Here is a 16,264-nt window from a genome sequence, read left to right as displayed (position 1 = left end):
TACAACCAACAACTTTGGTGAGCTACCTGTTATATAAGCATCAAATCCCACTGGTGTGGGGATTCTACAGCTAACTTTAAAGCAGCCCAAGAAGAATCTCACAGAATCAGAATCCCAGACTCTTTTCAGTGGTGCCCAACGATAAGATGAAGGGCAACAGGCAGAGACTGCAGGTTCCACGTAAATATGAGGAAGAACTTCTTTACTTTGAGGTGCCAGAACCCGGGAACAGGCTGCCCAGAGAGGTTGTGGAGTCTCCTTCTCTGGAGACATTCAAACCCACCTGGACACATTCCTGTGCGATCTGCTCTGGTGAACCTGCTTTAGTAGGCGGGTTGGACTGGATGATCTCCAGAGGTCCCTTCCAACCCCAACCACTCTGTGAATGTCCTGAATTGGAAGGGACCCACAAGGATCATGGAGTCCAACTCCTGTCCCTGCACAGGACAACCCCACAGTTCACATCGTGTGTCTGAGGACGTTGTCCAGTCTCTTCTTGAACACTGTCAGGCTTGGGGCCGTGACACCTCCCTGGGGAGCCTGTTCCAGTGCTCCAGCACCCTCTGGGTGAAGAACCTTTTCCTCATGTCCAACCTGAACCTCCCCTGGCACATCTTCCTGCCATTCCCTCGGGTTCTATCACCGGTCACCAGACAGATCTCCCTCTGCACACGGAGCTCCACTGCATTCTGCACACCAGCCCTAAGTTGTGCAAGTGTCCGAGACGGGTTCGCATCCCTGCAAAACCCCACCTGCTCCGAGCCGACACCCGGCGCTTCCCGCCTCCTCCATCTCCTTCCCACATGCCGGGACAGCCCCTCATCTCACCCAGCTCCCCTCTACTCCTGCTCAGGGGACGAACAATCTCGACCCCCTCCCTGCCCGCATGGCCTCACCTCCGCCCCCCGGCTCTTCCGGCCGCCCGAGCGAGGCGGCACTGCGGGCACGACCCCAGGCCCGAGGGCGAGCGTCCGCGGGGGCGCCCCAGGCTCGCCACCGGTGACAGGAGCTCCGAGGTAAGAGCGGGGCCCGGGGCGGGGGCAGGACCGCGGGGCGGTTACATAACCCCGCCACGGCGGGAGCACGGCGTCAGGTCGGCGGGGCAGGGCTGCAACCGGGCGGCCTCGCTGAGGAAGGACCGTCCTCCCGCCCGCCCCGAGGCAGCGGCTCTGCCCTTACCTGCTGCGGCCCGCTCGTCCTTCGCCTCCCCGCCCTCCTCCCCTGCCGCCGCCGAGCCCCGAGCACCGCGCCTCCGGCTCCGCCGCGAACGCCCCGCGCCGCTGAGGCGAAGGTGGAGGACAAGGCGGGAGGGATGAGAGGACACCACAACCCAATCAGCAAACCTTCCCACCTAAACGAGCAAGCGGGAGCCACCAATAAGAATGCGAAGAGTAAGATGGCCCCACCCCCTCCAGCCTCTGGCCACGCCCCCTCACCTCCCACCGCTTCGTGTCGGGTCTCGGTTACCGGAGGGGGCGGCGATGGCGGGAGGGGGTGAGAGGCTGAGGAGACAGGTGAGCCGGGAGGGGGTATCACATTGCTCCCCGCATCTCCACTCTGCCCTGGTGAGACCGCATCTGGAGTTCTATGTCCAGTTCTGGGCTCCCCAGTTTAAGAAGGACGAGGAATTACTGGAGGGACTATGAAGATGATGAGGGGTCTGGAGCATCTTTCTTATGAGGAAAGACTGGGAGAGCTGGGTCTGTTCAGCCTGGAGAAGAGAAGCTGAGAGGGGATCTCATCAATGTTTATAAATATCTCAAGGGTGGGTGCCAAAAGGATGCACCAGACTCTGTTCAGTGGTGGCCAACGACAGGATGAGGGGCAATGGGCACAGACTGAAACACAGGAGGTTCCATCCGAGTATGAGGAGAAACTTCTTTTCTGTGAGGTGCCAGAGCCCTGGACCAGGCTGCCCAGAGAGGCTGTGGAGTCTCCTTCTCTGGAGACATTCAAACCCACCTGGACACGTTCCTGTGCGATCTGCTCTGGTGAACCTGCTTTAGCAGGTGGGTTGGACTGGATGATCTCCAGAGGTCCCTTCCAACCCCAACCATTCTGTGATTCTGGGATGGGGTAGGGATATGTAGGATGGGATGGGATGGGATGGAATGGGATGGGATAGTATAAGGAGATGTGGGGTAGAATGCAGAAAGAACAGGTGGGATGGATGCCCACACAATGCCAGCACACCTCACCACGGTTTTAGTGACAAACCTCCTTATGCCATCTATGGTGACTTTGTAGGGTGCCTAAATGCCTCTGGGGGATGGAGCTTCCAACAACCATTCCCACTTTTGACCACTGAGAAGCAAACTGGCTCTTGGCATGAGCTCCACCTAGAACTGATCCAGCTGTCGTTCATCTCTTCTTCAGAATAACAGGTGAATAAGGTGTAACTCCCCATTACAGACAAGACCAGAAGGTGCATCTGTAGGACTCTTAGAAAATGTCACGGTTACAGTGGAAAATGGCCGATCATGGTCATGATTTTAAAAAGAAGAGAAAGCATTCGGGTGCCCCGAAGGCATGCTTTATTAAAGGAAGGGCTATTTTCTCTCTTCCAGCTGTACGTCTGAGACTGCTAAGCATCAGAGGCTAATGCTGATTTTCTGTGGTGTCTTTGCTTTGGAATGTAATACAGAGGGATTTAATCAATAGGGTGATACAGAAATGTAAATAGGTTTCTGTAGAAATGGTTTTGAAAATCTATAGAATATAATGGAGAACTAGAAGACTCCCATATAATTATTAAAGACCCTATAAAAATCCATGGAAGGAATAATTCTCCATTAGTTCAAAAGATGTATGCCATCTATAGCAGTGCTTTCCAATAATAGCATTAAAAAACCGTTGTAATGAATGAGATCAATAGCGTATCCCACCTCATCCCCGCAAATAAGAGCAATGCATTGTAGATTGTTGGACTTGCAACAGAAGAGTTTCTTCCTGGTCCCATTAACTAAGGACTGACTTAAGCCTTGGTGCATAACTTCTTTAGACACCTTCCGGTCTTTCTCCTCTGGTTCTATTTTTAATTTTTAATGTATAATAGGTAACTGATAGTAGTAATTATTATTTCTTGTTGTTTTATCCTTGTGCCTAAAATATGAATCCCTGACCATGATCTTATTGCTTTAGGCACTATGCAGAAGAGAAAGCAAGCTATGGAACCAAAGACGTCACAGTATAAACTAATCAGGTTTTAAATCAAATTATACGCTTGTTGGTTTAGTTTTTATTTTAAGAATTAAGCCTGGTAGGATATCTTCCTTTGTTTCCGTTTACATGCATTCCCTTTGCATGATGTCTTATTTTAATATTCTGAGTAGGAAGAGCTTTTTCCGTCTCACATTTTATGTTATACAATTTCCTTGTGTCTGCTTATACCCATACCTCTTAAATGTGTCTTGTTCACAGTATCCAGTCTCAAGTTTTATTCTTTTTCATATTGGCAAGAATATTTTCATTGTGATGAAGTTGCTCGAGCGTTTGCTTTCCTTGTAGTAAAGTGTACAGTTATGAAAGGATGTTAATTCATGTTCAGGAAAAATCGGGAATAGCTAAGTCAGTACTTTGGCTTTTATATTCACCCTGATATTATTGGTAAGACAAAGGGGAAATTCCACTGTTTGCCATTAAAATGCCCTTCAAAAAATAATGAGAATGGCAACAATTGCAGGTTTTTTAACATCCCCTGTTGTAAGCATTACAGATTTGTATTAGTAAAGCTTAAATATATTATTTAGACACAGAAAAGCAGTGATGCAAAAGTAAGAGAGTCAGAGCAATTGAGAGAACCCCCTTCTTGGGGTCTCACTGTTTACCCCCTCAGGCCCTAGCGCTATTCAGGCCATACAACCCGAACAGGCGCCCTGGGCTTCCTAAATTCTGTGGGCATCTTCCCACAACCCAAGTACTCATTGAGTGCCAAAACCTGGAGGAAGCTGAAATTCTGGAAAGGATACCAAAGGAGGTGATAAAACAGCTGCTACTTGCAAGATTTGCCAGCCACACTTTAGTCCCACTCCCCCAGAACCAAGTGGGAGTTTTGTTACTGATATCTCAGAGCACAGGCTCAGCCCATCTCATCCAGATCCTGAGCTGCTCATTATCTTCAGTCCACACCTGCTCCTTATCTACAGATTTAATCTGTAAACAAAAGTGGCCTCTCAAATGTACTGAAGCAACCATGGTGAATTTCAACACAAATAAAGTGCTGTAACCAAAAGATTTTGGCCCCCTGTGTTGTGCTGATTTCTGATCTTCAAAATACAAACACTGACTCACTCCTGCAGCCCTTGCGGGAGCTTTGGTGATGAAGTTTTCTCCTTTTGGAAGAAATAAGTATCGTCTCAACAATCTGTAGATTCTCAAGAAGTCAACATTTCTTCACTGGGATAATCCCAAATTCTTTGGCCAGAAATAGATTAGGATTTTTGCAAATGGCGGAGTCTAAAGATTCGAGTGGATAAAGCAAGTGAAATTAATGTTGATTCTATCACCTTTAGGATACACTTGATTGTTTCTTTTGCTTTTTTAGAATGTTGGATCCATGTAGCTCTATATCTTGTCTCCAGCAGCCAAAAGTGGATGCTTAGTAAAAGTAAACTAGTGTAAAAACAGATGATGAATTCTTCTCCTATTTACCAGATAATTTTCCAACAACTAGTAAGGTAAAGACTTCCAGAACTCAGGGTTGTATCGAAGTTACTATTCTTAATAGCTACCAGAGGTGCTGTTCTCTAGTGTTTGTCTTAATTCTTTTTGAGCCCATTTGTGGTTTTGCTTTCTACAATGTGCCATGTCATGATAATTCTTCACTGTGTAGAAAAAAATTCAAGTCTTCTTCCTGATTGTTTTATTAAGTGTTCCTTTGTGACAGAGGCAGTAAATTAGATTTCTTTTTTGACCATCTCACTGTCATTATTTTCCAGACTTTAATTGGATTTCCCTTCAGCTATCCCTTTTTCAAGCTGATGTGGTTTTCTCTATTTCCAGTGTGAAACTTTATCACCATCAATTCTATCTTTTTTAATTTTGCTGGAAAACACTACTTTCTTTCAAAATTTGATTCTGCTAAAGTGACTATTCAATTTTGCTGGATCTAGAACAGGCAAGAGCTTATGGCTGAGGGACTCAAAGAACTCTGAGCATATGAGCAAGAGAATCGTATGACTGTAGGGGTCCCTTTGTCATCTACGGGTGGAGTTACTCATCCTTAACATTCAATTCCCCTTTTTGACCATTTCCTAGCCCCACATTAACATTTTCAGAGAGCTTTCCACTTCAATTTCCAGATCTCCCACAGCAAAAGCGATGTCTTGAACCAGTGCCTCTGTATGTACGGCTAGGGCTATTTTTTTTCCCCGTGTACATTACTTTGCACTTATCACCGCTGAATTTCATCTGCTGCTTTATCACCCTGTCACTCAGTACACTGAGGCAACGTTGCCTTGACACCTTCTAAGTTCCATCCTGTATGTGTATAGCAACTGCAAAGCAGTTTAGATACAACATATTGCAGATGTTTAAATAGAAATGTGCAAAGCAAAGGCCATTTCTCTCTCTTTTTTTTTTATCTTTTTTTTTTTTTTTTTCCTGCAGAGCACTTTGCACAGTTCTGGGTACAAGAATAACAACTGCACAAATGAAAAGTTGCTGCAGAAAAGGAGATTACCCTTCACTTGCTGTAAAATGTCAGTGCCTGTAGTACTCTTTTGTGATTCTGTATGGGTGCAAACTGGAACACAGGAGGTTCCACTTAAATATGAGAAGAAACTTCTTCACAGTGAGGGTGACAGTGCACTGGACCAGGCCACCCAGGGTGGGTATGGAGTCTCCTTCTCTGGAGACATTCAAAACCCACCTGGACACCTTCCTGTGTAACCTCATCTGGGTGTTCCTGCTCCAGCAGGGGGATTGGACTGGATAAGCTTTTGAAGTCCCTTCCAATCCCTGACATTCTGTGATTCTCTAGCACGTGGCGCTCAATGAGCAGGTTGATCCTGGACTGGGGCTCTTTCCTTTGTTGAGGATTTGGAGATGCGGAGAAGCACATGCCGCAACTGGGCACCTCAGAACTGCATGTTCCACAGACTGAAGCACAGGAGGTTCCACCTGAGCATGAGGAGGAACTTCTTTCCTTTGAGGTGCCAGAGCCCTGGCCCAGGCTGCCCAGAGAGGCTGTGGAGTCTCCTTCTCTGGAGACATTCAGACCCACCTGGACACATTCCTGTGTGATCTGCTCTGGTGAACCTGCTACAGCAGGTGTGTTGGACTGGATGATCTCCAGAGGTCCCTTCCAACCCCAACCCGTCTGGGATACTGTGACGCAGGTTCTTTCCTAATCTGATGTGTGGGGCTTAGGCAAGATGGGAGAATCTGTGGCACTGCTTCGGGAAACCCTGAGCTCCCAGCCTTGCCATGGGACATCCCCTGCAGTTGGGTCTGTTGCTCCCTAGACCCCATCCCTGGTATATCCACGGTGTTTTGGAGCATCTTCAGGGGCAGACAGAGGTCAGATGGGAGGCTCATGTCTTTTAAGGCAATGAGAACAGGAACAAAGAGTCTTCACATTTTCCAACCACTTCTGGGAGTGAGAGGTGCCTGAAAGAAAGTCTTTTTGATTTGACATTGCAAAAATTCCATATCTAACATAAAGTCCCACAAAATAGAGTTTTATTATCTTCCAGCTAACCTTCAGTTTTGAAGACAACAAAAATGCCACGTCCCAATTTCTGGTTAAGCAATATTTTTAACCAAGAGATTTTTTTTTTTAGCCTAGATGCATGATAGATCAAGGGGAAAAATGGGTTTCATTGACTTTTAAAACAATCTCCATTTCAAGAAAGGAAAAACAAACAATCAGCTTTTTGTTCTATAACAAATAACATCCTTAAAGTACAAGTACAGCTCTCTCAAATCTGAAATGTTATGCAAAGATTTAAATTCTCCCATTTGAATGAGGATGCTGAAAGCGGAGGAGGTTTTCATTTTGTTGAAATACATGAGGTATTTAAGATTATTGTTTTCACCTACGGGCTGCCTGTTTCTTCTCAGGTGTCGTCCCTACGCAAACTGAAGCCAGTGCTGTGTGAATCACCGATTGCTGCAAAAGCTACAAGCACCTCAGGTTGTGAACTAGAGGGACAGCAAACAGCAGAGGTAGGATGTTAACTAAACTTATTTCCTCCTTTATTTTAAAGATTGTCTTTTCCTCCTGATGACCTTTTCCCAATGATCTCTCTGCAGAGTCTTAAGACCGTTTATTTCGTAACTGGTTCATTAAGGTCGAGGCCAGCACAGGCTATCAGGCAAATTCAAAAGCAGTCTTGGAGGTATAGTCACAATTCAACAGCGTGACTGATAATGTCAGCTCAAATTCCTCAAGAATAAACTGTGTTTTGCTGCCATGTGTTAACAAGTAGAAGCACTTGGTTTCTAGGATTTACCCGAACAAAATTAATGAAGCTAAAACATCTGGCTTGTCAAAATGAACATACAGTTATAGAGGGAATGACAATGATGCCAGACAAATAAAATCCAGGAAATAAGCACAGTTTAACCAGAACATAAATTCCGTTTCTAAATATACTGTCTTACCTTTCTGATGCATCGATTTCTATCTTTTTTTTTTAGACTGAAATTCTCCAGAAAGGAAACTTCGTATATTTGAGGAAGTGCCAAGCATCATAATGGTATTTAGTAAGTAATTCTTACCACCTCTCTTGCTATTTCTTAGATTTGTGATGAGAATTATCAGAAGTGACTTGCCCATTGTGACCCAAATGGAAATAAAAATAAATACATTGAGCCATAGCTATGTGACCTCAAGCCAAACGCTTCAAACTCATGTACCTAAATATAGACACCTAAATAAATGGCCTGATTTTCAGAAGCACTGTGCAACTCTGAGAGTTGTAGGTGCTCCGAAAAATCAAAATGCTTATTTCGGTATCTATATACAGACCAAGCTTCTGAATATATTATTTAATCTGCTTCGGAATGTAAACAACTAAGAAAACAAAGGTACTACAAATACTATTTTTACATGTGCTAATTAGAAGGCCACAGAATGTAATCAACTGCAAGACACAATTTACTCTTATGAAGTGAATTGTGTGGTAATTATTGTTTATTAATTGCTGAGAAGTAGAATTTAGGAGCCCTGGTTCTGAAGGAGCGCTAGGCAGGTTTGATGGAGAAGTCCACTATACTAGCTTTCTTTGCCTTCTATTAATCTTTATCTGTAATTACAGATATTGTCACAGAAAGGTTTTAAAAAAGGTCAGATTAAGTTTTGTTTATATTGAGGGATCATAAAAATATTTATGTGTTTCATTCTCTTAGAGTGTGATCCATACTCTTAAGGCTTTTTGTGGTTTTCTTTTCTTTCTGAAATCTTCATTCATTATTCTGACACTTTTGGGTGGCTGTTGAAGGTATGATTGGAATATCATTGGAAGCAGAGGCATGCAAATTATGAGTTACTAGTCACCACATACACATTTAGTTAATAGAAAATAAGCAGCTCAAGCTGATAAGTAATGGCTGAGATGATATTTATATTTTTGTGCCTGAATTGGGCCTAGATGTAGACTTACACACACTGCTTTTTTCATCACTTTTACCAAGACATGTTTTGTTTAGACAGATTATGTTAATGTGTATATATATATAAAATTATTTTTATACATTATGGCACTGATCTAGAAATACATCCACAACTGGCAGGTGGCCTCTAGATGGTGCCAGTGCCTGAGCACGGCCAGCCCTTGTGCAGGGTGAACGCTGAAGATGGCAAAATGGAAACAGTCTTCATGATGCAGATATTCTTGGGCAGTCACAGCCCCCATGACACGAGTCATTGCGGCAAAGCAGCCTCTGAAGAGCGTCCTTCAGAGAATCACACCGAATCACAGAATGTTAGGGATTGGAAGGGACCTCAAAAGATCATCCAGTCCAATCCCCCTGCCAGAGCGGGAACACCCAGATGAGGTTACACAGGAAGGTGTCCAGGTGGGTTTGAATGTCTCCAGAGCAGGAGACTCCACAAGACCCCTGGGCAGCCTGGTCCAGTGTCTGTCACCCTCACTGTGAAGAAGTTTCTTCTCAAATTTAAATGGAACCTTCTGTGTTCCAGTTTATACCCATTACCCCTTGTCTTATCGTTGGTTGTCACCGAGAAGAGCCTGGCTCCATCCTCATGACACTCACTCTTTACATATTTATAAACATTAATGAGGTCACCCCTCAGTCTCCTCTTCTCCAAACTAAAGAGACCCAGCTCCCTCAGCCTTTCCTCATAAGGGAGATGCTCCACTCCCTTAATCATCTTTGTTGTCCTGCGCTGGACTCTCTCCAGCAGTTCCCTGTCCTTCTTGAACTGAGGGGCCCAGAACTGGATACAATATTCCAGGTGTGGTCTCACCAGGGCAGAGTAGAGGGGAAGGAGAACCTCTCTGACCTACTAACCACCCCCCTTCTAATATCCCCCAGGATGCCATTGGCCTCCCTGGCCACAAGGGCCCAGTGCTGGCTCATGGTCATCCTGCTGTCCCCCAGGACCCCCAGGTCTCTTTTCCCTACACTGCTCCTTCTTCCACATCAGCCAGAGGGAAGTCTCTCCCCCATCTTCCCGACCTCCCAGCTGTGCCACAGAGCTCCAAAAGAGACAGCAGGTCCATCCAGGCATTACATGCTACCAAGACACTCATCTGCCAGGCTTAGCCTTGCAGTGTTGCACTCCAACTTGAAGTTTTTCAGCTATTTAGCAGCCTGGATGTCTGTAAATCCTGAAGAAAAGAGAAAGCTGGGCTTACAGTTGAGCTGGAAAGAAGGAAAAAGAGCATTAGTGAAGTTCCCAGGAATAGTAAAGGGAAGTTAAAAGGGAAGGAGAGAAAAACAGGGCCTCAGGTCTAGATTCTGCCCTTGGGCTGCTCCAGTGCTGCCTCTGCAAGAAGCCAGCTCTGCTGAGAATTCATTATGTAAATCTGTTCACAGAAAGAGGCTGTGCAAGAAACGTCATGTTCAGACAACCAGCCCATCAAGACATCCAGTGGCATAGCTGGATGTGAGATACAATCACCAACATGGGCAAGAGCATGAACAATTTTGACACTGCTCTGCCTGGATTCAAAATATTATTTTCTCTCTTTTCCTGGATTTTACAGGCAGGGAAAGAAAAACTGAGCTACAACATCAGTTTCAGTTGTCTGACCTGCTGAATAAACAGGCCAGGGAGGTGCGACAGATAGGTCAGACTATAACAAGTGTTTGTAACTAGAATCTGGAGGAAGTGTGTTAGATTCAGAGCAAGCAATGTGACAGGGGGGGACTACTAGAGTGAGGGTCGGTCTCTTCTCCCATGAAACAAGGGATAGGATGAGAGGAAATGGCCTCAAATTGTATCGGGGAGGTTTAGATTGGATATTAGGAAAAAATTATTCACAAAAAGGGTTGTCAGGCATTGGAACAGGGTCCCCAGGGATGTCACCATCCAGGGAGTCACCATCCCTGGAGGGGTTTAAAAGACACATAGATGAGGTTCTTAGGGACATGGTTTAGTGGTTGACTTGGCAGTGCTAGGTAAGGGTTGGACTTGATGATCTTAAAAGTCATTTCCAACCAATATGATTCTGTGCTCAGAGTCCAGAAAGTGGGACAGCCGCAGCTCCCACCCTTCGCTCAGCTTCCACCTTCGACCCCCGCACAAAGAGGCCAGTGCTGGGATGTCTCCATGTGGAGGGATAAATGTCTCTTGTCACGTGCAGATCAATGCTGGCAGGTGTGGTAGCTCAGGGCAGATGCTTTCACGATCGCAGCTTTCGGTGTGTTCTGTCACTTGGATTTGTTCCGGCTTGTGGGTATGTAAAGAACTCATTACCCAATTTCATCCTACAGACCCATATACTGACACGTGCAAACTGTAAAACTCATCATTCTGTGCAAGTTCTGAAGATATCGGGGTGCAGATCTTCTCTGAGTGTCCACAAAACCTGTGAACCAGACTGCAAGGCCAAAGTCTGTAAAAGAAATTTAGCAAGGCTGAATATGTTGATCAACCTGGTTGATTGATCTGGTTCGGTTATGTTTGGACTCAATGATCCTGAGGGTCTCTTCCAACTGAAATGATTCTGTGATTCTAATACATAAAAGACACAATATAACCACCTCCTGCTGATTCGGCTCTTTTTGTTATTTTAAGGAACAACCAGATCATCGTGATGACACTGGCTTTTAACAAAGTGGTGCCTGATTTCAGTTCATGGTAAGCAAAGACCAGCTGCCAGCTTTTCAGACACCAAAACATTCTTTGGTTTATTTTTTCAGGAAAAGAAACTTCAAACCTCAGGTTTAATGCCCCAAAACACCCTTGTGATCGTCCTTTTTTTATCTCTGTATTATTCCAGTTGTATATACAACCTTAAAATAGTCAATGACAATACCAAGATTTGGATAGAAGCAGTACATCAAAGGCAGTATCTTCAGCTATAATGAATTACTTAAAGAGTAGATCTCCTCAAGTAGCTTGCACTGCTTAACTGTTCATTTTAACCTGGGAATCACACTCGGGCAGCCACGGCATGATACTGGAAAGCGCTTGATTTTCTTTTGGTAGCAAGTAAGCAGAAGGACACATTTAATGCTTTCCGAGCAATGACAGTCTGCAGAATAAAGGCTGGACAAAAGGCCTTGAAATTGCCTCTGGGTCTGTGTCAGCACTAACAAAAACCAACACTATGAACCCGCTGAAACTTTTGTGTTTAATTCAAGAGTCAAGCCCAGCTACAACCGAGACCTTTGGCATGAGACAGAGTGACGGAGCCCTATATTCAGCTTGGAGCATGTTTTACCAGCGCAACACCCCACAGCTAGTATAGGGGAGTCTGAAAATCCATAGAGCCTCACTTGGCTCTTGTTTGGGTCAGATGTTCACAGAAATCTCTGAGGACAGATCCAGAGAAAAGTGAATGCCAAATCTTGCCATTCCCTGACGACACTTTGTAAACACAATCCTCCTTAGCCTTTGGCTTCTCTGCCCAGCTGTGATTGCCTAAGCTGATGTCTTCTAAATTCTGCCTTTGGTGATCAGTATCATACCCTCAGAAAAGGTGTTTTCTGCCTTTGTAGACTACCTAAAAGTTGCTTTACGTAAGTGGAATGCCTCTATAGAGAATCCAGGTCTTCAGACTTTTCTGATTTACATTTTGCAGATTCCTGAAAAGTACTCAGGTTGCCTTTCCCTTCTCTCTCCACTCCAGGAGTGCACACACACACACATCAGATCAAAAGCTTCTTTTTCAGAAAAATGGAAAAATGGACCCCCAGGTCCCTCTCCCCTACACTGCTCTCTAATAGGTCATTCCCCAGCTTATACTGGAACCTGGGGTTGTTCCTGCCCAGATGCAATACTCTACATTTGCCCTTGTTACATTTCATTAAATTTTTCCCCGCCCAACTCTCCAGCCTGTCCAGGTCTCTGGATGGCAGCACAGCCTCTGGCGTGTCAGCCACTCCTCCCAGCTTGGTGTCATCAGCAAACTTGCTGATACTACACTGTAGTCCCTCATCCAAGTCACTGATGAATATACTGAACAGTACTGGCCCCAGCACCAATCCTTGAGTCACTCCACCAGATACAGGCCTCCAACCGGACTCTGCCCCATTGACCACGACTCTCTGGCTTCTTCCCTTCAGCCAGTTCGCAGTCCACCTCACTACCCAATCGTCCAGACCACACTTCCTCAGTTTAGCTATGAGAATGCTGTGGGAGACTGTGTCAAATGCTTTACTGAAGTCAAGGTAGACCACATCCACCGCCCTGCCATCATCTATCCACCTCGTTATATCTTCATAAAAGTCAATGAGGTTGGTCAAGCACGACTTCCCCTTGGTGAAGCCACGTTGACTGCCCCTAATGACCCTCTTATCCCTGATACGCCTTGAGATGGCACCAAGGATAAGTCATTCCATTACTTTCCCAGGGATGGAGGTGAGGCTGACGGGTCTATAATTACCCGGGTCTTCCTTCTTGCCCTTTTTGAAGACTAGGGTGACATCAGCTTTCCTCCAGTCCTGGGTAAACCATTTCCTCATCCGCATTTTACCTCAATTCAGGTGGGAATCTGCTCGTTTTCACTTCAATCTGCTGCAGAAAGCTACAGCAAGCTCCCAAGGCACATTGTTATTGAACTTCGGTTTCCTCAGCCTGTTCTCCAGCCACTTCTGAGCATTCCCTTCCTGCAGCCGCCCAGATTGACTTGGCAGGTTTAGCAACGTTTTCATCAACTTCCTGATTCAGCTCTGAGCTCTCTCAAATTTATCAGCAGCCTTTTGGAATCACAGCCAGGGTGGTCACAGTGCTGTCGATGGGAGCTGTAGTATCTCCTGTATAGCACAGAAGGTTTTATATCCAAAACCTGTGTTATCCCTTTCAAGTATGGTATCCCACAGGAGCTCAGGCCCAGTTGTTTGCTCATAGCTCCTCTACTCACTTGTCTTTTTCAAAGCTACAAAGACTTAACAGTAATAGTTGCACTAGGCTTGTACATTAAACTCTTTCAGTTCTTGTTACTCCAATACTCTGTTTGGTACTTGAGAAAGATGATGTATCGAAATTCTAATGCAGTAAAAGCAGGACACGAGTAAAAAGCCTGATACAACTTAGGAAAATCAGAGTATAGGTGTAGTTCCTATCTCACAGGTAGCTGCTAGACAGCCTTTTATATCATACTCCTACATAGTGGTCGGCTTTATGAAAGGACATTGTATTTTTTTCTCAACAGGAAACTTGTCCGTAGTCTTCAAATTCCAAGCAAAAATAAATTCCAACGAAGTATTTCTGAGGAGTCTGGTATAGAGCTGTTTCATCAGCATCTCAGGAATGCCTGAGTTGGAAGGACCCACAAGGATCATGGAGTCCAACTCCTGTCTCTGCACAGGACAACCCCACAGTTCACATCGTGTGTCTGAGGACCCTGTCCAGTCTCTTCTTGAACACTGTCAGGCTTGGGGCTGTGACACCTCCCTGGGGAGCCTGTTCCAGTGTCCAGCACCCTCTGGGTGAAGAACCTTTTCCTCATGTCCAACCTGAACCTCCCCTGGCACATCTTTCTGCCATTCCCTTGGATGCCAACTTAAAAAGTGTGAGATAAGAGATTTAAAATATTTCTTTTGAATATTGTGACTGTGACTGTACAAATAACATAATTTACCAGTAACACAAATCTGACAGCCCCAATTCAGGAAAAGACATGCTTATCCCAATTCTTACAGACATCCATCACTAGCAATGAGTAGCTTTGACTGCTCCGAGCAGTGTGAGCAACACTTATAGCTTGGACACCTTCTAGACCATGCAGCAGTGGGTAATTATCATTATTACCTCAATGTATAGATGAGGAAACTGAGTCACTGAGGGATGAAGTGATTTACCCAAAGAGCACAGTGAGTCAATAGGAGAGCTGGGAATAGAGCACAGAATTCCCTGCGTTTATCCATTGGAGCCCTCAGATAATATTTTATAAATGCTCTATCTTTGTAAAGACTTCAGTGCTATAATTATCTTCCCAGGACTCTCATGGAAACAAGATATTTATAACTCCATTAAGCCTTCCCTAGTAATTTTATGATCAAAGTTAAAAAAAAAATAATGCCCTGCCAATCAGTTGCATGTCTAATGTCATTCAGGATGGCCACACGATGAAAGCTTCTCCTTGGTTGTTTCAATTAAACACTTGCTACTTTTTGAATGCCTTTCTTGTGTCTAATTCCCCTTCCACCGCGTACTGGTAGAGAGGAAATATTCTTTGCCACATGATGAGCCACACGTTTAGAATGTACCAAATAACTGGGAAAGATGTTCGCTGCCAATAAAACCTATTGGTTTATGCTATAAATGTGACTGGTTTAAAAAAATATTTCTCCTAAAAGCCCTTAACGTTTGCCAGTTTCACCTAAAACGAGCAAAGCTACCTCAGTATTTCCACTAACCCTTGGATATCTTTAAAATTACAACACAGATGCCAAGACCAGCTGTAAACTACATGTTAGCCATTTGGACCCTGGTTCAGCAAAGCACTTAAGCGTGTGCTTAAACTGAAATCCTTTCTTATTCCGCAAATCCATCCTAAGCGTTTGCTCAAAGCAAAACACGTGCTTAAGTCGGGTTTTGTTTGGCACAGTGCGCAGGCACAGCGCAGAGCTGGGGCCTTAAAAATTAATTTCTTTTTGAAAGGAATGCATTATTTTTAGCCAACCTCTCAATGGCTACAGCCGTATCTTTTAGTCCCTAGATGTCTATTTTCAGGAGGTGTAAGTGCTAAGCCTAAACTTCTGGTTTCCGCGACAATCAGCAGCACAGAGAAGATACAGAATACTGTTGGTAGTGTAAAGAAAGGGACCACTTGAAATACTTGACTGCTAAGTACAGATGAGAGGGGCCTTCAGTGAGGCTCATTAGAGGGAAGACATAAAAGAAGTTGTGCTTATTCTGGGAGGTGGCTGCTGATAAGACTTATCTTTAAACCCTGCTGACTGGAGAAGATTCACTTGCAGCAGGTCAACAATTTTAACTCAAAGCGTTTTGATGAGTTTTCTGTCAAATATATTTCCACAGGAAATCTATTATTTCAATGGAAGTGTTTCTACTTTTCCTCAAAAGTATCAAGCAAGATTTGGCTGCAGTGTAACAGTTCCCATAGTTTGGTTTTGGTTTTCTTTTTTTCTGAAACCCTTCTTTAATATACAATCAAATTAAAAAAAAAAAAAAAATTAAAGGAAATTGAATTTAAAAGAGTTTTATTGCTCATTTCTCATAACTCTAGATTTCATCTTCCTAGTTAAGAAGACTCCTACCATTTGTTTGCCTGGCTTAGACATGGAACTTATCCCAATATAACTGAACACTAACATAATAGTCCTGGTCAGCCCAAACTGCGGTTTTGCTCAGATAGCTCTGGCTTATGGCCTGCGCGGAGGAGGAACAATTGCATTTTCTAAGACTTTTTGAGAGATGCCCCACTGCGTTCCCTTTAACATCCATACTTCATACAGGAAGTAAAAATACAAAGGCCAAAATACATTATTATTTATAATCTGTGGGCTTAAAAATCTCCTGCTTCACCCACCCTTGTGGTAGTGGTGTGAATAAAATTTCATTCTAACTCCTGGTACTGATAGGTAAAAAAGCTTTCTAACAGTAGGGAGAGTCAGGCTAGAGGACAAATCCCCCACGGAAATTCAGCACTGCCGTATTTAA

The 16,264-nt window shown here is 44.5% G+C and overlaps 1 protein-coding gene and 1 long non-coding RNA gene across 4 annotated transcripts in view; one reads left to right on the top strand and one right to left on the bottom strand.

The window, feature by feature from the left end:
• RCAN2 (regulator of calcineurin 2) overlaps positions 1-1,285 on the bottom strand; it is a 95,899-nt gene extending 94,614 nt beyond the window's left edge. The window contains exon 1 of one of the 2 annotated variants that reach the window (XM_065833988.2): positions 1,180-1,285. The gene's annotated coding sequence lies outside the window, so the exon portion shown is untranslated. Of the gene's footprint in view, positions 1-896; positions 1,035-1,179 lie in introns of those variants that run through there. The other variant, XM_065833989.2, reaches the window with a different exon arrangement.
• LOC139827651 (uncharacterized) lies at positions 819-15,206 on the top strand. Of its 2 annotated transcripts, none has more exons than XR_011738557.1 (6): positions 819-1,016; positions 2,248-2,384; positions 7,063-7,167; positions 7,642-7,707; positions 11,210-11,272; positions 13,791-15,206. It is a non-coding gene; the product is annotated as an uncharacterized lncRNA (long non-coding RNA). The 2 variants fall into 2 exon arrangements; XR_011738556.1 differs by lacking the exon at positions 819-1,016 and adding an exon at positions 1,299-1,391.
• The last annotated feature ends 1,058 nt before the right edge of the window (positions 15,207-16,264 follow it).

The sequence above is a fragment of the Patagioenas fasciata genome, chromosome 3, assembly GCF_037038585.1.
Source record: "Patagioenas fasciata isolate bPatFas1 chromosome 3, bPatFas1.hap1, whole genome shotgun sequence".
Lineage (NCBI taxonomy): Eukaryota > Metazoa > Chordata > Aves > Columbiformes > Columbidae > Patagioenas > Patagioenas fasciata.
The sequence above is the reverse complement of the archived record's forward strand: the minus strand, read 5'-3'. Positions and strand labels throughout refer to the sequence as shown.